Genomic DNA, 27742 nt, shown 5'->3' on the forward strand with positions numbered 1-27742 from the left:
CTGTTTTAGACACTAAATCACTGTGAATTCTGTTCCTCTCTATTTTATCTTTCATTCAGTGCTGACTCAAGACACATCTGTTCTCATTTTTATTTTTCTCATCACTCCATTTTTCCTAGGTCTCTGTAGTTTTAACTTCAAGAGCTCATATCAAACCTTAGTTATGTGATATATTATTTTTTTCCTTTGCTAACCTTACCTCTCTCAGTAGATCATTGCATCTTTGAGGAGAGAGATCATTAATTCATGGAATTTTATGGAAAAGGGGAGTTTAGCAATCGTCTAATGGAACCAGATTGTTTTACGAATGAGGAAAATGGGCTCACCAAGGTGTGTAATTTGCTAAATCCCACACAGCTAACTAGGGGCAGATCAGAAACTAGTATACAAATATCCTGAAACCTTCTCTGGTGGGTACTTTCTACTACAAAATATTAGTTCACAGCCTGCAATTTTTCTGTTTTGCTTTAGAAGGAAGCCAGTATGAAGTATAGGAATGATCTTGAAGTGTGGAGATATCTTCAGAACCTCCATTATCCCTATCCATAAGATGCTAGCTATAGTACATGAGTCATAAGGTTTGTGATGTATGTGCCATGAGTTTAGTTTGAGCCTAATCTGTGTTCCCTCTTAGACTTCTTGCGAGGATTAGAGAAATTTCTTAAAAAGGAGTGAGAATTTATTTCTATTTGAGACCTTGTGTCATCTTAGGAAAGATTCATCTTGGGAAGACAAAGATGGGGCCTTCAAGAGACATACAAGGGTCACCAAGAGGAGAAATGATCTGCAAATTAATAATTTTACATCTGTCACTCTGCTATTCTCTACTCCAGGTCCCTTTGACTCATGTCTGAATTATAAGGAGACGGGCAAACGGGGATAAACTTAAAAGTTCTGTTTAACTAAAGTCCTTCTGAGGAGGGTTTAGCATGTGCTGGACAACATGAGCAGATTCCCAGCTCAGTGTCCACTGCAGTGGTGATGGGAGCACCAGCTGCTCTGCAGGTGTTGCCTTGGGCATCAGTATTCCCAGTGCTGACATCAGGCCATTATTATCCTCTACAGGAGCATCATTTCTGTTGGGAGAGCCTCGGCAGCCTTAGCAGCAGATACCATCACTTTCCATTGCTCATTCATTCTTCTGATATCAACTGAGCATCTTCCATATGCCAGGCACTTGCAAAATGTTGTTGATGACCCCTGCCTCATTATTTTCCAATATTGGGGGGGTAGGGTGGGGAGGATAGAGCCAAATAAGCAGTTGATAGCAGTGCAGTATGGATAATGGTAATGGATGTACAGAGTGCTGTGGGTGCACATAGGAGGCACATTTTATGCAGGCTGTGGGGTGAGCAGTGAGGGTGGGGCACCTTCCTGAAGTATCTTAGTTTAAGTGAAACCTAAGGATGATAGGAGACAGTCTACAGAGAAGGCTATTCTAGATGGAGGAAGAGAATGTATACTGGTACAAAATGAAGAGATAATACATCATCTGTAGGCAACTTAAGGAAGTTTAGCATGGCCAGCAAGTAGACTACGTGGTGGCGGCATGATGAGAGATAAAGCTGGAAGGGCAGACAGGGGCAAAAAATTTGAACTCTTTCCTCAGAAAAACAGCATCACTAAAAGACTTTAAGAGAAAGCATGGCATAATTAGATTTGTGTTTTAAAAAATTAGTATCAATGTCATGTGGATAAAATAGATTGGAAAACTATCTATTGGGGACTGTTGTCATCAAATCGAGAGATGCCTATTTAGGAGGCTATTACTGTGGTTAAAAACATAGAAAATGATGACTCGGGACAGAATCGTGGTAATGATGGTTTGGGGAAATAATTATTATATGGATATATTTTAAAGTCACAGTTAGTAAGATTGGCTGATCAGTCGGATGCAGGGTATGAGGGAAAGCTAGGGGTCAAAGAAGATACTGAAGATGGGAATCAACCTCTTAGATGAGGTTATTGAGAAGGTCAGAGGTGGAATGATGGAGTAATGAGTATAAACCAGATCAGGAGGAAAGTAATGACAAGAGGGAGACTGTAGGTCTGGTGGAGATAAAGGTCTTAAAAGAATCAGAAGTCTTGTTGTGAAGAGGTGGTCAGAAGTAGAGGAGGAAACTGAGAAGACAGAAGGCTGTGACTAGAGGGGTCACAGCCAGAGCCTGAGCGGGCAAAGTGGGATGATAGTCAAAGGGTAAGGTGCTCACTCAGAAGACAGGGCATGCCAGCACATGTTGGTCACTCACCAGGAATTCTCAAAATTCCTGGGAGTGCAATTTAAGCGAGGAGATTTGAAGTTCTTCTAACTGTGCATTGAGGCAGAGTTAGAGAAAATTGATTTCTTGTTATCGCGGCCTTATCTTAACCCTCTTCTAGAATGTCCCATGGAGCACAGTTATCCATAAGTAAATTTTCCGGGACAAGTGATCAATAACTGTTATCCTCTTTCCTCCTTTCCCACTCTTCACCTCACAAAGCAAAGTTCAATCCTAGGAATTCAGTAGACAGTCAATAGAGCATTTTGATATATGATTGATTGGTTGGTTTAGACAGAAATGAATCTGTATTTCTACGGCTTGAAAAAAGTGATGAACTTTCTCAATCTGTTATTTTGGTTGATTATTTAGTGTCGAAGTAGTTTGATGACTTTTCTTAGTTCTTTTAGGAATTTGCACTTTTGGGATAGGTTAAAAACAGCCTTGGTAAGATAAGGAAAGCTGAATAGACCTTAATTATTCATTTGGAGATTTCCATGTCAAAAGTGTCTCTGTCTGCAGATTGAATGACAAGGCCACTGAAACAGAAGCCAACTCAGACTTCCTCTTAAGTAACATAAAATTATTCAAAAACAATTCAAAACAAATAAAACAGAAAAGGAGGAAAGATCCTAAGACATGTTTTAAGACTCTAGGAAGGAAAAGAAATGCTAAACACACATGCACACACATATACACACACGGATGCAAATACATCTTTACTAAGATGCATACAAAGAAATTTCATATGTAACTCCAATCTCAAATGCTCTTTGGAATTTCAACAAAAAGCGTATCCATTTTCATCTCCAATCTTCATGTCAGATTCACCGAGGGTGGGAGTTGACCCAAGTATAGGCTCTGAGGTGTTGCTCAGCACTTTTTGCTTTGTTTTCTGTGTCTGGCTCTTTCACTACTTGGTCCTCCAGCAAACCTGTTGTGCCACTTCAGAACATTTTTGCCACATAGACAAGTTAATGAGGAATAGATGATGGCCAACTATTCAATTTCCCCATTGCAGAAAGAATGCAAATGTCTCCAAAGGCCAGAAAGAGATGATGATAGTTAATATTTTTGATCACTGATCCGTCAGGCACAGTTCTAGGTGACTGACATAAAACTTCTCATTTAATCCTCACAACATAAATAATAGGTAAGTATTATTATTCTCTCCATTATACAGACAAAAACCTGAGGGTCATAGCGTGTAAATCCCTTCCCAAAGTCTCATAACTAGGATGGGTTACAGCCAAGTCAGAGCCCAGCTTGTCAGTTTCTAGAGCCAGAGTACTCTCTAATTTGTTCTGCTAAAAGAACATCTCTGATTTAAGAAGCCACTAGCCTAAATTGGATATGTTTGAAGTATGGTTTCTTAAAGTCCTAGTTATTTTTGGGTGGACTAATGATAGAGCTACTCATTAAAAGACAATAGTCAGATTCAACCTCAGTCACTCTGCAGGGCTTTGATTCTGCCATCACAGGATTCATAATCTAGCCCTGGAAGCTACAGAGCTCAGGTGTTAAGAGCACAGACTTTGATGTAATACACACATGCCTTTGAACTCATGGATCTACTACCATCAAGCTATGTTGACTCCATTACTTTTTCTTACTAAGCCAAAATTTCTTCTCCTTAAACCAGTTTTAGAAATACTAACCACAAAATGTTGATGCGAGATTAAATGACATAAAATATATAGAACCTTTTGCATAACATCTGGCTTTTGTAAACTGCAGCTATTATCACCACTGTCGTATTATTTACACTTCTAAAAATGCAAGTGGTAGTACAAGGCATTCTATGATAAATTCCAAGCTAGTGGTATCTACAGTACATGTTCTAGGAATTTGAGCTCTAATCCTCTCTCTTCCACAATGTTCTCCCTGGGGGACTACATGGTACAATTTTAAGAAATGCTTGTAAAGGGCAAATTGACTGAACGCTTTCCATCTGAAATGATTTTTCCCACCTCTGAACTTGTATCTTTTCAATGTCCATAGTGTCTTGTTCTTTAGGCTTTAGAGTTATATTGTACTTTGTAACTTAACTTCTAAAGGTATTTTAATCTCTTAATACCATTTAACTGTTCATCTATTTAGGTCCTGTCTCCCAAATGATTTGTTGGTTCCCAAGGGAAAAGACTGTGTTAATTTTGTATTTGTATATTTTACAATGTCTAGTATGTGGCAGTACACATTGTAGATACTAAAAATATATTTGTTACATTTGATTCTACTTAATTAATTTGCCTGGATTTTATTTTACAATAGGTCTAGGAGGATTTTCATAGGCAGATAATGCCTTCCATTCTCCTATAAGTATAATTGCACAATTCCATCGTATTTTTCCCACTGGAGATTTAGAGGGAGTAAATTGTTCTAGAATCAAACGAGCTGGCCTTTACATAAGAAATGCACTATTTAAGATAAATGATTACTTATTATTAAAAGAATAAAAGACTTCAAAAAAAATCTCACATTTAAAAATCTTTGGGGCCGGCCCAGTGGCCTAGTGGTTAAGTTCGCGCATTCTGCTTCGGTGGCCTGGGGTTCGCCAGTTTGGATCCTGGGCATGGACCTACTCACGGCTCACCAAGCCGTGCTGAGGTAGCGTCGCATATAGAAGAACTAGAAGGACCTACAACTAGGATACACAACTATGCACTGGGGCTTTGGGGAGAAAAAAGAAAAAGAGGAAGACGGGCAACAGATGTTAGTTCAGGGCCAATCTTCCTCAAAAAAAAGAGTTCATTTAAAAAAAAAATCTTTACTTTCATTCTAAAATAGTCTAATACATTGTTAAGAAAAATAATTTTGAAGGCTTTTAAAAAATTCTCATATAAAGTCATCGGTAGAATTAAATATTTAACAGTTTGTCCACTGTTCTACCTTTGAAATGGGCTACTCTGGGACAAAAAAGCACATTGCTGTGTTTGTATATTGAATGGAAAAGTCTTGAGGCACTGTCTACATAAGGACAAAACAGAGAGAGAAATTACCCAGAAAGGTAGTGCAGACTGCTCATCTCTGTCAGTTTAGCCCAAATAAGCTTAGTTTTATTTGTTTGTATTCCTGGTATTGTTTTAACATTAGTAATCACTTAACAAATATCCCCCTTTGTAAATATCTATAATAATCCTATTAAAGACAGTGAGGTGGAGGGGAGCAGAGAGTGGATACAGGAGATGTGGAACCTGGAGCTGACTTTAGAGTTTACAGTCAAATTGAGGAGGTGACTTTGGGGACAGAGTCATGTATGCTTATGATTGATGAGGAAACAATGTTGGTGTGGATGACTCAGGCAGTGGTTTGCTGGGAGTATCTACTTAGAGAAGCTAAGAGTGAACTGAGTTTCATTTAAATAATTTGTCAATTCATTTGACTAATTCCCTTACTTGATTTGTCAGAGGAGATGGAAATCAAACAGACCACACCAAAGATATTGCTCCATTTCCTATATGTTCCACAAACAGAGCTTTTACCATTTATTTGCTGTTAAAACAGTCTACAACAAATTGCATGGAAGGGAAATCTTAATTCTTTACCCAATTTATCCAAACTGCATAGACAATCAGCTTTTCAGAGTAATGGTTTCTTTGTTAATTTCATTAATTCGAAAGGGTGCTGAACTGTTTCAGGATGAACATGGGGAGAAGTTGTGCTGCTCATGGGGATTTTCTATTGTTCCTGTAAGCAAGGTGCAAAAGAGGGACCAAACCTGGTGATTCATGATCTTACGGATATCCTCAGGTCCATGCAATTGAAGGTGTCTTGTGGCAAGTGTTCTAGTGCCTTTGTTACATATGGACATACTGGGAAGGGTTCAGATATCATTTCCCACTCTCTTTAGTAGGGGAAGTTTTCCACGAATTCAGGTTTTGCAAGGGAACAAAATGTTCAAAGTAGAACACACATATACATGCACACAAACAAATAAAACATGCTTTATTTGAAATTACTCTATGTTATTAAGAGAGTTGTCAAAAGACGTCTAAGTTTTAATGAGCACTTATCCTATGCTGACCCCAACACACTAACTCTGGCTCTGGGGATAGATTCCTGTGTTTGTTTTAGACACTGAGCCAGAGAGGGTAGCACCTTGCCAGAGGCTCCATTATTAGTTAGTATTAGAGCTGAAAGTTGGACCTAACTGACCCATAGTTTTTTATGATGAAATGCTCTTTATGTTTCTCGGGTTACTTACCATTAAAGCGAGGAGGTTAAAATGTAACCAAAATATAAATAATAAATCATGGCACTGCTTATAGTCTATTGAAGAGCAAGAGAAGGGTATGTAATTTGATGCTGAAGTGCTTTTGAAAGTGTTAGATGAAGGCTTAGATGTTGAAACACAGATCCTACGATAGGCCAGAATGCCAGAAAATTTAATTATTTCACTCTTTCTTTTTCCTTCTTTGTGGCCCTATTAACAATTGTAGAATTTATTGTACATACCATAAGTGCTTTGCCATCAAGTGGATTACCCGTGGAAAAGACAAATGTGAACATAAATTAGGATGGGAGAAGTCAATGGGAATTTGGAAACTGGAATCAGCATTTTATCCTTTCTCCATTGAGATGACATAAAAATGAGTAAACACATCCAGCTTTCTCTTTTCTCTGCATCCTGTCTTAGCAACATAAATACTAATTGGTTGCTATGGTGATCTCAAGCTTGTAACTAAAACTGAGGTATCTAGGTAACAGTATCTGAAGGTGAGAATGATGAATGCATCAACTCTGGAGTTTTGTAGGGAAATGGTGCTGGAGTATAAAAGCTGGCAAATGTAGCCTTAGCTCCAAAAGATTGGTAAATTTGTTAATTTTATCCTCATCATTTCTGACTACATCAATTCATCTACCTACAGAGGCTGGATTGCCTTCATATAAGTTAGTCTCTGAAGTTGACAACTTCCATAAACTTGCAGTCAACGAGAAATACCAGTTATGGGCAGAATTTAGCACTTAATACACTTTTTATTTTATTGCTGAAAAGGGTTCAGCAGCACTAAGATGATTTAAGCCATCAATGAGATGCAGTGGAAACAGCCTAGTAAAATCATAGTCAGTCTGTGCCTCTTCTCCATGACTCATGGGTTTATTAAGAAATCTCATTCTTTAGGGCCCAAAGGATGAACAACATTGCTCCCAGTAAAGACTACTGCGCTTTAATTGGTGATTGCCACCAATCAGCCACATAAAGTGTCATGCAACCTTTCCAGGTCTCTGTTTACTCATTTATGAAAGGAATGATAACTGGGCCTCCCTCTCAGGGCTGTTATGGGGATTAAGGATTGAATTATTCTAAAGCACTTTGCAAATACAAGTGTTATATGAATGCTAAATACTAACCTATGGCTTTGGTTTCATTAGCTCTTCACATTTGAAAGTTATAAGGGAGCTCAACAGTTACAAAGGCTCAACAAAGAACTCTCCTCTTTAAAAAAGAAATATGTGTGTATGAGTATACATATATATGTCTATCTATTGGTAAACAGGATGTTATGTTTTCTTGTTTATTTAGCTAGCGATCATCAGGATGTTGAGTGGGACTTTTTCCATTGTCCTAGAATTGGCAAGTGGCTTCAAGAAGACTGACAGAATCATCATGTAGTAACTAGGAGGTTAGAAACTTGACTGGGTCTTATTTGGAAGCAGAACAAAGTCGGCTACCCTCATCACACTTCTTCCCCTCTCCTCCCTCAGCCTATGAGAAAAGACATGGGAATTATCTAGGATGTAAGGAAGAGAGTGCATTGATTCCTCAGTTTCTACCTTAAGTCAAGGGAAATGGCAAAGCGTGCATTTACCCCACCGAAACTAAGTATAGTGCTAAAGGACTCAAAGGAAATTGCATACAATAGCACATAGCAGGAAGAGGACACTTCCTTTTCTTGTTACCTGGCTGGACATATGTGTGAGCTGGGTCGTCTGTGACTCTTTAAACAGAGACAAATAGAATTGGAGAGGACAGAATGGAGAATAGAGGCCTCAGTGAACAGCCTCTAGTCCTTCTATTTGGCTTGGCGAAAGTGTATGATTTTCTCTTGGCTACAGTGGATGAATGGAAGGTAGTAATGTTTGAGCCATCTTACCAGTACCTGACCCTAAAGAATGACACCAGGGCAAGGGGATTCCAGCAGCAAGAGGTTGTTGGGTAGACTTACAGTGCCTAGAGCAGAGGAGGACTGGTGAGGTTACATCATAGCAGGGACCTATGTGGTGAGGAGTTCTGGTAGGCTCCCTTAAAAATAGTAGAAAACTCCAAATAGAAGTTTAGTGTCATTTTTCAAATCAAAGTACACATTACAGAACACAAAAAACAAATGTGTGTCCACTCTGAAAAATAACTGAGATATATTAGGCAGCTTGGCTTATTAGGTAAAATAGGAGAAGGTCAGTGTGATATCACTGTAGAGTAGAGTGAAATATAAAATGGAGACTTAAAAGACTGACTGAACTGAGTCTAGCAAGAAAGCAAATCAGTCACAAATCAGTAAATCAGATATTTAACATTTTTATTCCTACTACAATGATATGAGTACTTTGAACATGGTTCTGACCAATTGTTTAGACTGGTACTCTCATCTCTTAGTGTTTAACTAGCTTGATAATCCTCATTATATCACTGGGAAATAAAATGACCAGAGATCTATATATAAATAATTTTTTTAAGTGGTAATATGAATGCTTAGTATATGACAGATGTTACATTAAGAGCTTTACGTAGATTCTGTTATTTAAAGCTCACAAAAATCATATGAGATGGATACTATTATTCCCATGTCATAGAGGAGGAAACTGAGGTCCGGAAACTTTAAGTGACTCATCAAGATCACAGCAATAGTTAAGTATGATAGATTTACTTGTTTTGTTGTCTAATTGAATAGACCTTTCTGAATTCCATTGTTTAAGAGCAGATCATTAAAATGCAAACATTATTTTGCTTTTTCCCAAGGTGTATGTCTTTAGACCTTGCACGCGATGTATGGCTCATCTTTTTCTTAATCCTGAGGTGGCTGATGCTGCTGAGTAAAATTGAAATCACACATTAAGGCAGATTGAGACCACTCTAAATTTGAGATCACAGAACCTCATCTAGACCCTCAATGCTGCCAAAAAGGCCCGTTATGACATTTTAGAATAACTTTAATTCTCTAAAAATTGTATCTTTTTTTTTTACTGATATATGGCATTTAAAGTTCTTCAAAACCTTTTTCCCCCCAGAACTTGAGAAGATCTGACCAGTCTGTTTATCAAAGGAGTAACCAATTTGCAAATGTACTTTCTCTTTACATCAATGTTAGGGATTTTGAGCAGGGTTATTCAGGAGGGGCGGATGTAAAGCGCTGGGAAAAAGCTATGTAGCACCCTCCTTCTAGGATGGGGGTCATGCTGCCCCTTTTTATGCCGTATAATGTGTGTGGGTAACCCTAAATCCACAGCTTTAATTTATTATATAGATACAGATATAAAATAGTCCTTTGGTTTTTAATGATTTAAAAGAGGGCATATTAATTGTGCAGCATAGAACGAAACATGTAAGAGAAAATAAAAATGACACCCATAAGCCAGATATCCAGAAATAATCAATATTAGGAGCTATGAGGAACAAGGATGGATAAGGAGCCTGCTTTCAAGGAGGGACACCTGGTAGTAAATGAACAGTAGGGCTGACAAAGCTACAGGAACAAACAACTACTAGTAGAAGAGATACTTTTGGCCTTAGGATTAAAACAAGCATTGCGTTTCAAGTGATCATAAAAAAAGATAATTGAGTTTCTTCTGTCTTGTGTGTGTGTGTGTGTGTGTCCAATAACATTTTCAAACTTTGAACACCTGCCCCCCATGTATACCATTTCCTAGGAACAAGGCTGTACTGTAGCACTGGCTCTTGCGTCAATAGAGGGGAGAAGCCACGCGTAGTGAAGGCAATATCTCATGCATTTAAAAAGGGTCTAGTTTTGTAGAATAACCAGCCAGACAATTGGTGATAGCCTAAACATGCTGATTTGGACTGTAACTGGAAAATTTTGCTTTCCAACTAATTATAAGGCATTTCTTTAGGAAACCAAAATAATATCATACCACAATTGGAAAAAATAGTCTTGAAAATATTTCCCAACATGCTTCCCTAAAGTGCAACCAAAAACCAATGGAAAAATTCATTTGGTGATACCAAATTTAGACAAACGAAGCAGGCTCCTTTACCGCAGGCTTTCTCAGGGCATTTAAAATGCTAATGTGAATTTTAAGTCTTCTAGATGGAAAACAATGCTTCCCAATGTGCTTCTTGTTCATTTATAATTCATTCAGCAAATATGTAGAGTGCCTATTACATACTAGGTGCCACTCTGTGCTTTGGGGGAGGAGAGCAGGCAACAGGACAGACAGACTGCCTCATGAACTCCACTCTAGTGGTAAGAAAGATGTCCGAGCTACAGGGAAAGGAAGGGAACAGCTGCTTATCTTGCTGTATTGTTTCAAGCCAAGGAAAATGTTAACTAGAGAAACATTTGTGAGATAAAGAGAGGGATTATCAGCAGGAAGCCAGGCATCTGCCTACCTTTCTCCTTTCTGATAATTAACCATCATCTCCACACTTTCTCATCTTCTTTGTATTGATCTTTCACCATATAATAGCCATAAATAGCAAAAGGAAGGCTTAATAACAAACATTAAAATGAATAAATAATTACAGCCACTAATCTTCCTCAACCAACTGATTATTTGTTCAGTGACACTATTACATAAAATGAGGTTTACATAATTTAAAAGGACATCACCATGCCATTTTTATAGCTTTTTTTCTATTTGTCCTTGCTTCTGATACTCTTTAAAAGCAATATAAAGATATAATTATGGCAGCATATGTAGGGACAGAGGCGATGGTTTTATACAGACAGAGGGAGTAATTTAAACCCAAAGTATGCATCAATTTGGAATATCAGATGCAATTTTTACACTTTATGTTTCAATGATTTTAACCTGTTTTATAATGAGTGTGACATTATCTCTTTACCAAGTCTGATCTTATCACAAAAATATCCTATTTCTGTCTACATTTGATTCTATCTTATAATCTATGTTTAGTCAGCATATGGATATTTTTGATACCAGTTGCCTATACACACACTTTACCTTCAATAGTGTCTATTTATTGGCATTGTGAGAATAAAAGTATTTATGATGTTCTTCCAGTATACTTTTAAAAATAATTTCTAATGACTGTCCTTCAAGAATTGTTTGTGTATCCCCTGAAGTAGAGCCCGAGTGGACAGAAATGCAGCCATGCATCTCCCACACTCAGCTTGAACTGGCCATGATCACTTGAGCAGGATCAAGAAGAAAACTACTGATCTGGAGACTACCTTTAGAAGTACTTGGTAAAGCAAAGGAGGAATCAAATTTATGAAACAGCTGTCTTAGCATCCCAGAGTTCATTTTTGCAAAATACATAAAATAGACTATGAAAAAGGTATAAGCAATTGACATTCAACGTTAGAAATCGACACATTTGTTGAGTACCTGCTATGCACCAGGCACTTTCTCTGTCTCGTGTTTCTCTCCTTGTGCATTAGTTCTGCCATTTCTGTCTCTCTCTCTTCTGGCCAGCGACCTTTGGTTTTTCATAGCCTGCAATCTCACATAACTCTAGTATGAACAGGGGCAGTCCATCTGCTAGCCCAAAATTTACATGACATTTCAGCTGAATCTCAGAGCTGAGCATCCTGATCTTCCCAATTCTAAATGCCTGCCAAGGGAATTTGATTGGAAGAACACATCTTTTTGATCCTGTTCACGGCCTCCAAGTATGATTCAGATATAACTACATATATATGTATATGCATCTCACTAATCATGGCAGGAGATCTCTGGACAGGAATTCTCTCAGAAAAGGATGGGAGAGTTAACACAAGTAAATTAGTGTGCTTGCACTGCAAGTAACAGAAATACTAGTGGCAAATTAGCTGTGCCTTCAGGCAAGTAGCAGAATAGCTTCATCTATTCCAGGCTTTACATCTAGAACCAACAACGAGGAGAGAGATCACCTCTTTTATGTCACTATTTTTGTGTGTGTGTGTAAGGAAGATTAGCCCTGAGCTAACATCTGTTGCCAATCCTCCTCTTTTTGCTGAGGAAGATTGGCCCTGGGCTAACATCCGTGCCCATCTTTCTCTACTTTATATGGGAGGCCGCCACAGCGTGGTTTGACAAGCGGTGCATTGGTGCGCGCCCAGGATCCGAACCCTTGAACATGGGCCACAGAAGCGGAGTGCGCACACTTAACTGCTACGCCACCCGGCCAGCCCCTCTTTTATGTAACTCTTTTAGGAGCAAGCATAGCTTTGCCAAATATTCCGCACCAGATTTCCTCCTCCGTCTCATTGACCAGAGGAGGTTAAAAGCACATTTTTAACCTGACCACTGATATGAAAATACCAGTTACTATGCCAGGTACCATGATTGTCTGACAAGTCAGTGTATGTTCCTAGCCTGAAAGAGAGGTCTTACTCCCCTTTGTCATTTGAAGAAGGGGTAGATACAAACAACATTGGAATTCTGTTAGAACAGGCAGCTGAAAATAAATCTAGTACTCCTTTACTGTGTTGTTTTGACGTTAACTTTTTCTCCTAGTAGGTCTTAACATCAAAATAGTAGTTGGTGAATTCCTCAGGTAGACTGAGAGCCATAGAAAGCTGGCCCCATAAGAGATAGCCCAAGCTCCATAATGTTATCCTGGGTGTCTAGATTTCAGAGTAAATAATATTTACTGTGAATGTGTGAATTTGCATATGCATAAGTGTATGAGTCCATGTTACAATCTAGAGACCTTGGGAAACTCACTTTATCCCTCCTGAAAGACTCAATTGCCAAATGAGGAGGGAGGCATTATAGGATACGCCGAGTACCCTCCCCAGTCTCTTATTAGGAGGAATGACTCCTACAGAAGGATTGTGAAGCTGTGAAGTGGTATGCAAATGTAGGGCGTTTCCTGCCTCTTTCTCATTAACACTCTAAAATCCCTCATGCAGCTACAGAATGTCCACAGGAAAAAAAATATTTTAATATATATAAATAAAAAATATGTAAAAGAATGGTTTGAATAGAAACCGGATGGCTTGAGATTTGATCTTATTTTGAAATGAGGTCAACCTGGTTGGGTTTTGAATTTCAATAGAGGAATTGTCATGGCTCTCTGAGTTATACAAAGATATTTTAAATGTTGGGAAGAAGAAAGCCCCTCACAGATAGCGGCAAGAATCACACTGGCAGAGTTGAAGGAAGAAGAGAAACAAATGCAAAATGAGGAGAACAAATACATATTTTCTCTCAGGGTGTTCAAAGAGCAGGAGAATAAAAGAAAAAAAGGGAGATGGTCAGAGAAGGCAGGTAATACCATTCATACTCCCAGAGACAGCAGGGCTTCTGTTGAAACATAAGAGAAAGGAGCTGGGTACAGGAAGGGTGCTCAGGTGCTCATAGGGACTATGTAGAGCAGTGACAAAGAAACTGTGCTGAGAATCTGATTTCCTGGGGTTTTGTCCTGGCCCTGCTTCGAAGAGCTTCCTGGACCCAATTCAAAAGTAGTGTAGGCTTCCGCACACCAACAAGTAGTTCTCAGACACCAGAAGGGTATCCAAGAATTCAATTCAATTCTGACACTATCTACCCTGAGATAAAATCAGATTTCACAGGTAAAGGGCTCAGTCCCATGAAGACTGACTCCCGCCTTCAGACATCAGTTGCAAGTCCCAGATTGTGACCTGAACTTCTGACCACTGGCTATAAATCAGAGGTTCCCAGACCCTCTCCTCAGGTTCAGTTAATTTGCTAGAATAGCTCACAGAAGTCATGAAAACCCATTTACTCACTAGATTACCAGTTTATTACAAAGGATATTTAAGGATACACATCAACAGCCAGATGAAGAGATATATAGGGTGAGGTCCTGAGCAAACGAGCTTCTGTCATCGGATCGTTCTGGTTCCTCAATGTGGAAGCTATCTGAAAAAAAAGGGCTATGAGCAGTCCTCTTGAGTTTTTATGGGGACTTCATTATGTAGTCATGATTGACTAAGTCATCAGCGATTGGTAACTGATTCAAACCCAAACCCTCGTCCTCCCCTGAAATCAAGGGGTGGGATCAAAAGTTCTGATCCTCTGGTGTCAACCAGCCCCTATCCTTGGGCGGAGTCCAAAAGTCACCTTTATTAACGTAAACAAGACACCAATTTCACCTTTATGGTCCTGGTTTTGGGAGCTGTGAGCCAGGTACTGTGGATGAACACTAAATATATCTAAGAAATATATTTTGGTCATCTGAATGACCAAATATATATATTTCTTATAAACCACAATATCACACCTGCTATTATTCAATCTTTTGACTTTGGGCATGTCGTGGCATATCTAGGACTTAAGTCTTCTTGACTGTGAAATGAGGGGTTTGGGTGAGGCTAGGATGTGTCTTAAAGCAAACCCAGTTGATGACAGAGATTGGGTCAAGGATTATGTATGCCTCACTGTCTGTGCATACCGTTGTTGACACATTAAGAGAGCTGCCCCTGAGGCTTCACCATACACATAATGGGGTTGTGCATGCCAAGCTGTCTTATTGATAGAGGTGCCCACAAAAAAATGTTGGAGACCAAGGTGTTTGATAAGCAAATAGAATATCACCAGATCTTAACATAAATGCAGTGGGTCTTTTATATGTTCAAACTCTAAGACAGCTGAAGAAAAATATGTATTTTTATAAATATCATACTGAAAGTGGGTTTTTAAAAATGCCCGGGAAGATATTTGAAATTGTTTAAGCATGACCCTTTTAGGAAAGTTGTGATTCGTTAGGGTCTAGATTGGAGCCAAGCAATCTGTTTACAAAGATCTTGCCATACAATTCTTATGAGCTCCCCAGAATAGAATCAAGGCCCTAAAGGAAAAGATGATAAACGTGTCTCAAATCTCCAAAAATTCGTTGTCATTGGCATTATCCATTACTTTGTTCCATGTAGCCACAGTGAAAATTCTTCTTTGAATTCAAAGTTAGGTTACAAAACATTATGCATAGCTTCAGCTATTATGCTATCTACGAGATTAGTTAAACTTTATATACTTGAAAAATATATACTGATATTTTTTAAATGTGTTTCATTGGTGTTAAGATTATGAGTGATTTTCACATTGTTTCTTCATATTTACCTCAGTTCTGAGAAATCTCAAAGTCAGATTTGAAGCTCAGTCATAGCAACTAGATAGATGTTTGGGTTCATATTTCCTCTTTTCCCTTTCCTTGAGGCTGATTTTTTATTACTGTATTATTATTTCAAATATGCATTTTACTATAAATTTCTTTATTACCTTGGTGGAAACCACGAGAAAGTGTAAGGGAAATGAATGACAGGAAGAGAAGATGTATTAAAAGGGGAGGAGCGGAGAGGAAAGAGACCGGAAAGCAAGAAGGTGAGAAGAAATAGATGAGCAGACTCATTTGAAGAGAAACTCCTCTGGGCTTGGTGCAGCCATGAGTTGGGAAACACATCTGTGTGGAAAGGAAACGACCAGTCATTTTTGGCACAAGTGAGGGGAGCTTCATGGTTGAACATCGGAATATGGGGTCAGAAGATGCTTCATATTCTAAGTTATGAAACTGTCAACACAGTTTTTCACAAGGTTTATTGAACAGGGATGCTAAGATTTTTCCAGAGTAACCATTCCAATCAAGAAATACAGTATCTTCTAATTCCGGGGAAGGCAAAGTTTAAGAAACACATAGGTTGGTGTGACTGGAACCATTGCCTCCTAGAAACTTACACTCTTTTTACTGAAATGATTTTGAATTAAGCCTGGCAGTTGCTTATCAACTAAATTTCATGAGGCAAAACATCAGTATTGCTTTATCAAAAAAAAAATATTTTTGTCAGGGAGAGAAAAGTTGAAAATCAAATTCTGTAATTTCCTGTAAGTAACGACCCTAAAATGGCCTGATTTGCAGGATGACAGGCTGTGGAAACTTTTGTAACACCTCCCAGTTGTGTAGTTTCCCCAAATCAGTTTTACATAAATATAAAGGTGTGCAATCTGCCAGTTAATATTAATGTGCTCATTTTCAGGTGAGTTGAAATAACATGACACATCTGGGACTGCCCTCATTGACCTCTTTGGTAGTGGTGATTCATTAAGTGGTCACTTCTTGAGACTGCAATATCTGCTTGAACTGCTATTAACATTTTGAGACCTTACCTAGGTATTTATTGCCTTTGAGTAGAAATCTGCATCATGGTTAGTTAAAGACAGGTTTGCGTGTGTGTGTGTGTGTATGTGTGTATACATGTGTGTGTAAAGAGTAGAAATAGGGTAACTTGAGCTGAAATAAATAAATTTGGAATTTTCCAGCTGATGTAAGAATGTAGGAGAGTTTGAATTGAGGGTAAGGTGGGTTTTCAAATGAATTGTTAATAGTGCCGTTGTGCAGAGTTTGAAATTCCCTTCACATTCATCCATTCAACATGTTTTCTGGGACAAGGACCACATTCCAGGTACTGTATTAGGCATTGGCACAGTAATGCAAAGGATAAAAGAGAAAAATTCCTGCTCTTAGAGACAGACAAATAGCTGAGCGAATAAATTCACCAAGTGTCTGATGATTAGAATGTGTTGGGTAAAGGGGGATGGAGTGAGACAAAGGTGATGTGAGTACTGTAGATAGGGTGGTCAGGGTAGCCATCTCCGATGAGGGGAATTCTGGGCAGAGACTAAAGAAAATGAGGGAATGAATGAAGCGGAAATCTGGGGAAGAAAATCCCAGGGAAGGAAAACGGTAAGTGAGAAGGACCTCAAGGAAGAGTAAGTTAGGCTTATCTGAGGAAGAGCAAGAAGGTTCAGCCTGTGGTACAGAAAGGTGGGGATAAAAGACTGTAGGAGGGATGCTAGGCCCTTGCAGACCATGGTAAGGACCTTGGCTTTGTCCCTTTAGACAGTTTTGAGGGAAGAATGGATCAGTTCTAGGTTTCGCTTTTGAATGATTACTTGGTCTGTTGTATGAAGAATAGATTGTAGGCGCCAAAGGAAAAATGTGCAGAGACAGCTGGATTGTATGGTAGTTCTATGTTTAATTTTTTGAGGAATCTCCCTACTGTTTTCCACAGTGGCTGCACCAGTTTGCATTCCCACCAGCAGTGTATGAGGGTTCCCTTTTCTCCACATCCTTTCCAACATTTGTTATTTTTTGTCTTGGTAATTATAGCCATTCAGACCAGTGTAAGGCGATATCTCATTGTAGTTTTTATTTGCATTTCCCTAATAATTAGTGATGTTGAACATCTACTGGGTATTTATCAAAGGATTTGAAATCAACAATCCGAAGAGATTTAGGCACCCCTAAGTTCTTTGCAGCATTGCTTACAATAGCCAAGACGTGGAAGCAACCCAAATGCCCATCAACTGATGAATGGATAAAGAAGATGTGGTATATATATACAACGGAATACCACTTAGCCATAAAAAAGACAAAATCATCCCATTTGCAACAACATGGATGGACTTTGAGGGTGTTATGTTAAGTGAAGTAAGCCAGACAGAGAAAGACAAACACCACATTTGACTCGTATGTGGAAGATAAACAAACATGTGGACAAAGAAAACAGATTAGTAGTTACCAGAAGGGAAAGGGGTTGGGGTAAAAGGGTAAAGGGGCACATATATATGGTGATGGATAAAAATTAGACCATTGGTGGTGAGCACAATACTGTCTATACAGAAACTGATAAATAATAATGTACACTTGAAATTTCACAATGTCAGAAACCATTATAACCTCAATAAAATTTAAAAAACAAACAAACAAAAAAACCCATGCAGAGAGTAATTAGAGAAAGCATTAAAATAAAAAACTGGTATTGGGGAAGGGCGGAGATAGGGAGAATGGGTGGATCCTGGATATATTTTAAAGATAATGCCAAAGGATTTTCTGATAGATTGGATGTGGGATATGAGATAAAGAGAGAAGACAAGGGTAATTGAATAAGTCCAAATTTTTGCCTTTTTTTTCCCTGACCCAATTGCTAAATAAAGAATCAAGATCTTGAACCAAAACTTTCTCGGTTCAGGTTGTTGTGTTAGAATTGACATGTAGATAACTTTTCATGTTCCATGTGAGCATTATTTTCCTTGTGAAATATTTTGATGATCTTTTGGATACATTTCTAGCCAACACAAGAGCCCTCATTCACACACTCCTGATAGATGTTCATCCAAGCATATGCTTGACTGGATTAACCAGGTTTTAAAATTGAACAAAGGAAGTCTAGATCTTACCCATCTTTTAGCAGGTAATTTAACTCACCTTTTCTCCCCTTTTATTTTCATAAATGTGAAGAATTCACCTATATGAAGAATTACTTTTATAACATCGAGTGTTTGCTATGTGTTAGGTAATTTATCTCATTCACATATCCTGGAAGCCTTGAGTAGTAGACCTTATTATCACTGTATTATATGGGAGGAATCCAAGACTTACAGAGCCTTCCACCGTATAGAGCTTTTCAAAACATATTTTCTCAAAATCTTGTGTGTATTTATGTGTGGATTATAACACATACACACAGAAGGTGCTTCAAAAATATGAATAGTTTTATCACAATATGATGCATTTATCACAATGTAAACGTCTATGTAACCACCACACAGATCAAGTCAAGAACTAGAATAGAATTCATACCCCAATGATTCTAGAATTCATACCCCAAAGCCCCCATATCCCTCCCAACCACTGTACCTTTCCCCTTCCAAGGTTATCATTAGCCTGATGTTCTCTAGTTACTTTATTTTTCTTTATCCTTTTATCACGTAAGCGTAGATCAGTAAACACTACAGTTAAGTTCTGTATGTTTATGTTTTAACATTTACATAGATCATGTCTTGCAACATGAACTATTTTGTGTCTGGTGTCTTTACCTCAACATTATATTTGTGAGGTTCATCCATGTTGTTAGACATAGCTGTCGTTCATTTATTCTCTGTGCTGCCCATTATTCCACTGTATGACTTTATCACAAGATAGTTGTCCATTCTGCCACTAAGGATTTTGGATTGTTTTCAACTATCGTGAAAATACTGCTCCAAACATTTTTGTACATGTATTTTGGTGCAAAGATGAGCTGTTTTCTTCTGGGCTTATACCTAGCAGTGGAATTGCCAAGTTGCAGGGAATGTGTATTTCCAATTTTACTAGATGATGCCAAACAGTCTGACAAAGGATATGTAATAATTTACACTCCCCTAGCACTGTAGGAGAGCTCCATATGTGACAGATCCTCGCTAATATTTTATATTTTCATTATTTTTAATTTTAGATATTATGTAAAAGCATAGCAGTATCTCATTTTGATTTTCTCTCATTTCCCTCACATTCATGAGGTTGCTCACTTTTCTTCTACTTCTATATTGTCTTTTCAGAAACATTAATTTAAATCCCCTAGCTAATCTATCTCCAAATTGTTAATATTGTTCTTATTGATTTGTAAAATGTATTCTGGATTTTTTCACATATTCTAAAATCAAAATCTTCAATTATGTCATCTTCCATGTGGTGGCTTACCTTTTTGAATCTTTTAATAATTCCTTTGGATCAAATTTATCAATCTTTTCCTGTAGTGTAGTGCTTTTTGAATCCTGTTAAGAAGTTAGACATTATTTCTTCATTAAGTGTTTGGTAGAATTCAGTCATGAAGCCACCTGGGTTTTCAGTTTTCTTAAAGTACTTCTTGTGCCCATTTGGGTGAGTCGTGTTTTTATATGATTTTTTCCATTTCATCTAAATTTTAAAATGTATTGGCATAAAGGTAATATCTACATATCACCATTTTAATGTTTTTGGAATCTATATTGATATTGTCTGTTTTATTCCTGATATTGGTGCCTTCTCTCTCTTTTTTTTCTTGATCAGATTCTCAAGATATTATTGATTATTATGTTAGTTTTGTGTCTTGCACACGCACACACACACACTCTGATTTTTGCTGTCCTAAGAGGCTGTCAGAAGTTTAGCTCCACCTCTCAACTTTTTAGTCATTCTTTCCAGAGCTGGCAAATGCCCTTAATGGAAAAACGACTCTAAATGTCAGGCTCAACTCTCCCCTGGATTCTGCCTGGTAATTCTACAATTTCTTATTAGCACCCCACTACTTTCAAGTGCACTAAAAAAAATGTTGTCCAGATAATCTAGTTATTTTCAGTGAAAGTACAATTATTAAGAGCTAATAATAATTCTATATCTGTTCAGTCCAAAACTTGTTCACTTTCTACCCTACACACTTTACCAATACCAAGATCAAATTAATACCAAAATGAAATGCCTATAATATTCTGTTTTTCTCCTCATATTTTTTCTCATTATTTTATATCCCTGTATCTTATCTCCCAACATGTTCCATGTGATTCTATGGGTGATGTAAGTCTTATTCTCCAGGGCCACTGCTAAACTCCCCCACGACTTGCGGACACACACATAGCACTGAGCTATGCATATAGTAGACATGAATTCCTACTGAATAAAAATGGATCAAATTTAGTAAAGAATGGAATATTTTTAAGGTTATTTATGGTTATCCAAGGCAATCAACTGCTTACCAACCTAATTCTCCAACAGTCAGCTGATGTTTATATTGTGTGAACACTGCTTGAAAATCCAGAGTCTGAGGAAATCCTCCATACTGGAAATTTGAAAATTGCTTCCAACCTAAATCCATGAGCATCCCTCAAAACCACCAGTCTGAACAACCCCAAATGAATGGAGAATGTGGGTTGGAGAGAGCCCTGTTCTCTGCGATGTTCTTTGCAGAAGTTGTGTGAATATTATCAGTAAAGAGCAGTCCTAAATGTCCTCCTTTTAGTGTATAGCTCCTTCTTTTTTCCATGTAACATCCTTTCTGACTAGGTCTCTAAGCTACAGCCTTGGCTTCTGATGATTATTCATATCATCTTTATTCCAGACTAAAGCCTTTAAGTAAATAACTAAGACTTGAAACATTGTCGAGGATAATTCTTACATAACACAAACTTCATTATATGGTTCTGTCATCCTCTCCTCCCTCCTCCAATCCCTTTCACTCCAATTTTTTGTCTACTTAGTAACATTATTTCCCGTGTACTTTTACACTATGTTCAATATAAATGGTATAATTACCAGTGGAAAATATTTTGTTGTCTTTTTACATTTATTTATGTTTCAAGGATCATGTAAAGTTCTGCTACATTAAAATTTAATTCAAAAGAAAACGAGTTTTGTTCATTTCTCAATGTAATGCCCATTTCTGTTCAGCTTGTATGAATGATAAAATATTATCGGCCCATGTTTTTCTATTTGGTTTCTAGGCATTTGTGTAAACTAGTTAGGAAAAGCAAGCATTGCTTTGCTAGGCATGTGTTCAAAGAAGTATTGTAGAGACATATTTTATTCTGGGCACCCTCTCACCATGTCGACAGGGCCCAATCCATTATTTAGCAGTTAATTTGTTAATCGATTGACCAATTGGTTCAAGGATTTTTTACTCTTAGATTACTAAAAAGAAAAAAAAGAAAAGAAAACAACAACAGCAACCAAAGCCTCCTCTGTAGGGTAAATTTAAGGAAATTGCATCAGAATCGAAAATGTACTTGTGTTTACAGATCTAGATTAAATCTGACACAGATTGGCAAACAATGAGAAAGGTTCTCTCGCTCAGAGCATAAACATTTTGAATCTCACCAGCCCAATGTTAAATCTCAGCAAGTAAGTAAACTGAATTGCCCTTCTGGAGTGGATGTGGGGGCAGAAGAAGGGAGGGGGAAGTGATCCTAGGTTTGCTGAAAGTCCAGATTTTCTCTGCAAGGTCAGCGAAAGGGCAGGATAGTTTCCCCTCTTTCAAGCCCTCTGACAGATCGCACCTCCCCCTCCTTTCTCCCAGTTTTTAGCTAGAAGTGGAAATGAATAGAGAAATGCACTGTTAATATGTACACCTTGATACTCTGGGTGCCCATAGTATCTCAAGAAGGTGAGGATGGTGCAATTCACAATTATAATTAATTTATATAGGTTATCAGATGATTGTGTATGCAAAGCAATAAATCAATTGATTGCAATTGCTATTAATGCATATTTTAATAGAGAAATATGAGTCTAGCCAATTAATTTTTATGTAGCAAGTTTATTTTTCTCCCAAGGTTAACTTGCATTTATTTTTCACTATATTCTTTCAAGTATGTATGAGGGGTCCGTGTATGTCTCTAAGAGAGCAGTGTTCTTTCTCTTCTCCACTCATTTATTTTTCCATCAATTCTTATTGATACTGTGCGTCTTTGCATGCCATTTCTTTCCTGTCTGCTTTGGTGGTTTGAGGGAATCTAATTTGTGAAATGTTGTTATCTTCGTGGCATTTGGTATTGTGTGGACTTAGTATCATGCCAAAAATAAAATTTGAGAACTAGCTACTTGAAGAACACCCCACATGTTCTATTAGCCTATGGTGATGATCCCAGTAGTCACCTCTGTGCCTATCTGTTCTTCACCCATCTCTTTCTGTAAAGACAAGGTTAAGGTTGTCTTGAGTGCACCTCCCCTTTCCATCTGAAATACTGCCTGTAGGGGATCGCTGCATAAAGCATTTCCAGAAACACAGAAAATAGAGTTCAGCACTTTCACAGTCTCTCTTACATAGTGATTCACCCAAGGAATCAAAGATACTGAGTTTATGCTAAGTAGAAGCACTCATTCATTCATTGTTCCATTGAGTTCTAAAGACCCCCAGGGCCAAGAACAATTCCTCCACCTACTGTTGTACAACTGATCTCTGATAAAGATAGTGTTGAGTGAATTACTTTAGGAGTATGACCAGGATAACGGTGTGGACAGCAGGGCATCCTGTCCAAGAGAAAAGCAAAAAGCATGTTTAGCATAATCTTCTAAGGGGGATGGGCAAGACCTTTGTCACTTGAGCTCATGAATGTCGGCAGCTTCCTCTTTAGCTACATTACTTGCCTGAGCTTTCAAATGCCATTTTTTAAAATTTTATTCCTCTGCTCACCCTGTTCCTGCTGCCTGGAATGAAACTCTCTCCCAATGTCAGTTTGATCTCTAGTTTGTTCTTCTCAGTTGTTAACTCTTCTGGGAAGCCTCTCTGAACTGCTCCTCAACAGGATCAGCCCTTCGTTTCTTCCCACCTTCTTTGTTATAGGCATTTCTGTTATTTCTGGCATTACACTATAATTGAATTGTTATTGCCTGGGTCTGTTGTCTACTTTCTCCAGCATTTGTCTCACAACATCAAACTAAGAGCTTCTTGAGGCTAGGGATCCAATATTTCATCTTTCCATCTCCAGCCACTATGAGGTGCTGATGTGCAGTAGACCCAAATGTTTAGAGAAAGAAGTGATGAAATTCAGAAATATTGGAAGAATTCCCTTAAATTGGTAAAGAGTACATATATTTGCAAATTCCCTGTGACAAAAGTTACCCTCTTTCAACAAGTTCAGAACATTATTTAATCCTGTTTTATTCTTGGTAATATTCAAATTTCTTTAGTTGACTTGCATTTCAGGACAAAGTTGAAAAAAACAACAGTCTGGATTCTAGAGTCTAGAAGAGTGGTGCTCAAAGTTTGACCTGCGTTAGAATCTCCTAGAGAGCCCATTAAAGCACAGGTGGCTGAGCCCAGCCCCAGAGATTCTTATTGAGTAACTTGAGGTTAGCATCTGAGAATTTCTATTTCAGATGATGCAAGTGATGCTGATGCTGCCTATCCTGGGACTCACATTGAGAAATGCTGTTCCAGAATGCAATTAGCTGCAGCTTTCAGTTATAGGAGAACATTAGTTATGCCTGAGCCTCATTCCTAGGCAGAGACTGGAGGTTTTAATTCATTCCTTACACCCTGGCTTGGTGATGTTCCCAGTCATTGTTTCATTTTACTAGGATATAGCAGGGGTGAGGTAGGCAAACAGCTAATTAGTGGGAAAGGGGCTGTATTATGTTAACCTTGTATAAGTTAAACTCACAAAAGGTTTGTCTTCTTAGGCTTTCTTTTCTGAGCACTTCTTCCATCAACCTCAATCCACATGGTTACAGCAGAAGGGCTCTTGATGGGTCTTTTTGTAATATAAGACATCATTCCCATGGATGTGCTTGATTGGTCCAGGAGTGAACATCTAGCTAAAGCTAGAGTAATCATTCTCTTCTGAGAGAATCTGAAATTGGCCTATGAGACTCCTGTCTCTTCTACTTAGCATGCGGTCTTATTTTGACCAGAGAACATAAAACCATAGAGCCATTACCAGCCTTTGTCAATTAGGTAGACTGGAATACAAACCAGATAATCTAGGGCAAGAAAGGTGAGGAAGGCTAGTTACAGCAGAGAAGATATGAAACAGGGCCAGGAAGTAATGATGAAATCTCAGGTCCTGGGCCTAGTGAATTCCTGAGACCAAACTCTATGCCTCCCGTTGTGTCCCATGGCACATTCTGGTCATTTATGATAAACACTGCTTTTTGCTTAATCAACCTTAGTTTGGTTATTTTTCAGTGAACAAACTAAATAATACAACATCCTATGATGTCTTTAACTCATAAATCAGAATATACAAGAAAAGCTTTTATTAATTCTCATATTTACTAACATTTGGACAAATTGTCCATTGATTCTTTAAAAAAAAAAATGGTTATTTTGTGAGAGGAGAACTCCGTGATGTTTGTGAATTTTCTTCAAAATTCCTTAGGCCATTCTCATCGTTCTATTCTGTTAGAATTTATACTGCGTAACAATAGATTACATGGATTATGTTCAACTAAACAAATAATGTCTTATTTCTCACATTTTACTCTAAGAAATAATATTCTGACATAAAGTCTCAATTTAACTACAGGAGCAAAAGAACATGAATGGATCAGAGACAATGTAATTCATTTAGTGTAAGAACAGGAGAAAGAGGATAAAAGGTTGGGGAGATAGAAGAAGTTATCAAATGGCAGTTGAGGAAAGTGAAAGCATAGGCTTACTGGAGAAGTGTATGGATGCCAGCCTGAGTCAGCAGTCCAATGATGGGTGAGTGACATAGTCCATTTCTCAAAATTGCACTGGAGTGGGTTTCCATAACCAAAAGACAATGCAGGCATGTCTTCTGCCATGGCCCATTCCATTCGATCTTCAAGGCCTAGTTCTCTTTTCACTCCCTCTGAGGAATCTTCCTTTTCTCCAGTTCAGTCTGATTACTATCCCAAATATCTTCAGTCATTACTGCACATATCTGCCACCAGGCTGGGAGTCCTAGTCATCTCATAATATTTCTGCTACAGGCGTACCTTGCTTTATTGCACTTCACAGATATTGCATTTTTTAAAAGACCCTCCACCAGCAAAAAGATTATGACTCACTGAAGGCTCAGATGATAGTTAGCATTTTTTAGCAATAAAGTATTTTTTAATTAAGGTATGTACATTGTTATTTTAGACATAATCCTATTGTATGCTTAATAGACTACAGTATAGTGTAAATATAACTTTTATATGTACTGGGAAACCAAAAAATTCGGGTGACTTGAGTCAGATATGCATACGATATCATACACTCACATATGCATATTCTCTAACTCATTATTTTCAAGATCTTGGACCATGTAAATTCATGTCTCCCATATATAGATGAGACAGCACAACAAATACAATTCAAATTACCTGCAATCAATACACCAATTTCAAATGGTGAATAGGATCTATGAAAAATAGTAATTTAAAGTACTCCCACAAACCACAATTACAAAGACATAAAACTCTCCAGGAAAGAAACATTTATCCCAACAACCTGTTCATTACTACAGAGGAAACCCGAATTGAGTTTCATAAACTTTGCATCGAAGTTGAGTCTCTCATCTAAAGTGAATGGAAAACAGTGGTTAATCCTTATCTAGGCTCAGCTCCTGGGAAGTCAGAAGTACAATATCCATTTTCAGCTGGGCAAACTGAGCGCCACAGAGTGTACCCATTACCCTAATGTCATGTTGAGCCAAGAACTGATCTCCTTCTTGACCTGGCCCTTGAGTTTTGCTTCAGGGCAAAAGAAGAATCTGCCAGACATCATTAAGCATGATTTCTCCCTCCAACAGGCTTTCAGTCTAAGCTGTGTTTTACTTAGAATCCACATGCAAGGGAAAGCAGCAGCTCAGTGCCCCGCTAGAAATGAGCAATAACATTCAAACGAAAATTGGAAGCTGAAGATCTAATCATTAACAACAGATGGTTCGACTTGAATCCGATAAACAAGTTTGTTGTTTGCTTTCCTTTCCCTCCTTATCCACTTGAACTTCGTGCAAGAGAGCTTGCATATAGAAATACTAGCCCTACGTCAGCAGCATGGATGGCTCACCTGATGGAAGGAAAGATTTTATGGCCAAGCTGGAATCTTTTCAACTTGAAACACTTGACAGTCTGATGTTGAAAGCAAGTCCAAGTTCGTAGCATGCCTGTCCTATTTGTTTTCTATGTGAGAGTTTAGCAACAGTGTCCCTTAATGTGCTCTGACAAAGCCTCTTTATCTGGTCATATTGCTGTTCTTTGTCTGGTCTCCAGCCAGGGCACTTGCCTTCCTAAAATCACAAACTCAAAAGACATTTGTTGTATCTGCCTTGAATCTGCCCCCCTTTTCTTTGTGTTCTATTTTAAAGAAGAACTAGAGGATGGCATATGAAGAATACCACACTAGAGAATATGATGAGCACTGGGATTCTTTATCAGAAAACATCATAGGCAAAATAGACATGCACCTGTGGTCCCCAAATTGTAGCTCCTGGGGATCAGATAATCGATTTTAGATTTTTCACCACAAAGCATAGTGGGTATATCTTTAATACTTTGTAGAATGAAATATCTTCAAAGCAAGTAGATAAGTAGTTCCGATGTTATTTCATGAGAAGCCTGTTACTGTATTGTTAATCTCCAAATGGGTAGGACGAAGTAGGTTGCAGAAACAACACAGTATGTTTTAAAAAATAGCCTTATTATTGACTAATCAGTCACACTAAAGTCTAGAAGACGATGAAGAACAATTCTTTATCAGAATCCAGTTATTATTACTCTCCACCACTCCCTTAGGTGAGAAATCGGCAGAGGAAATTCTTGCTTTATTTAGATGAACCCACTTCTTACTCTATTTAGCTTGAAAAGGGTGACTTGAGCCTCCTTCCAAACCCTCCAGTTGCTCACTAGTCATACATCCAGAGCCCCTCAGGATTCCTCTCTTCATCGTAGGGTCCTTCTCAATTCATTACTTATCAAGAAAACACAGGAGATTTTCAAACTCCTCTGTTGGCTTCTCTCTTTTCTTCCATGGACTTCAACGTCAACTGTCAGGCATTTATTTACAGAAGGATTTTCTTTCTATAAAGCCATGAAGGTACATGAAGCAGGAGACAGATAAGAACTGAAGCTTTCTCTGTCTAGTTTCATGATCATAAAA

This window comes from Ceratotherium simum, chromosome 14, assembly GCF_057802395.1.
Source record: "Ceratotherium simum simum isolate JZ-2026a chromosome 14, ASM5780239v1, whole genome shotgun sequence".
In the NCBI taxonomy this organism is placed as follows: domain Eukaryota; kingdom Metazoa; phylum Chordata; class Mammalia; order Perissodactyla; family Rhinocerotidae; genus Ceratotherium; species Ceratotherium simum.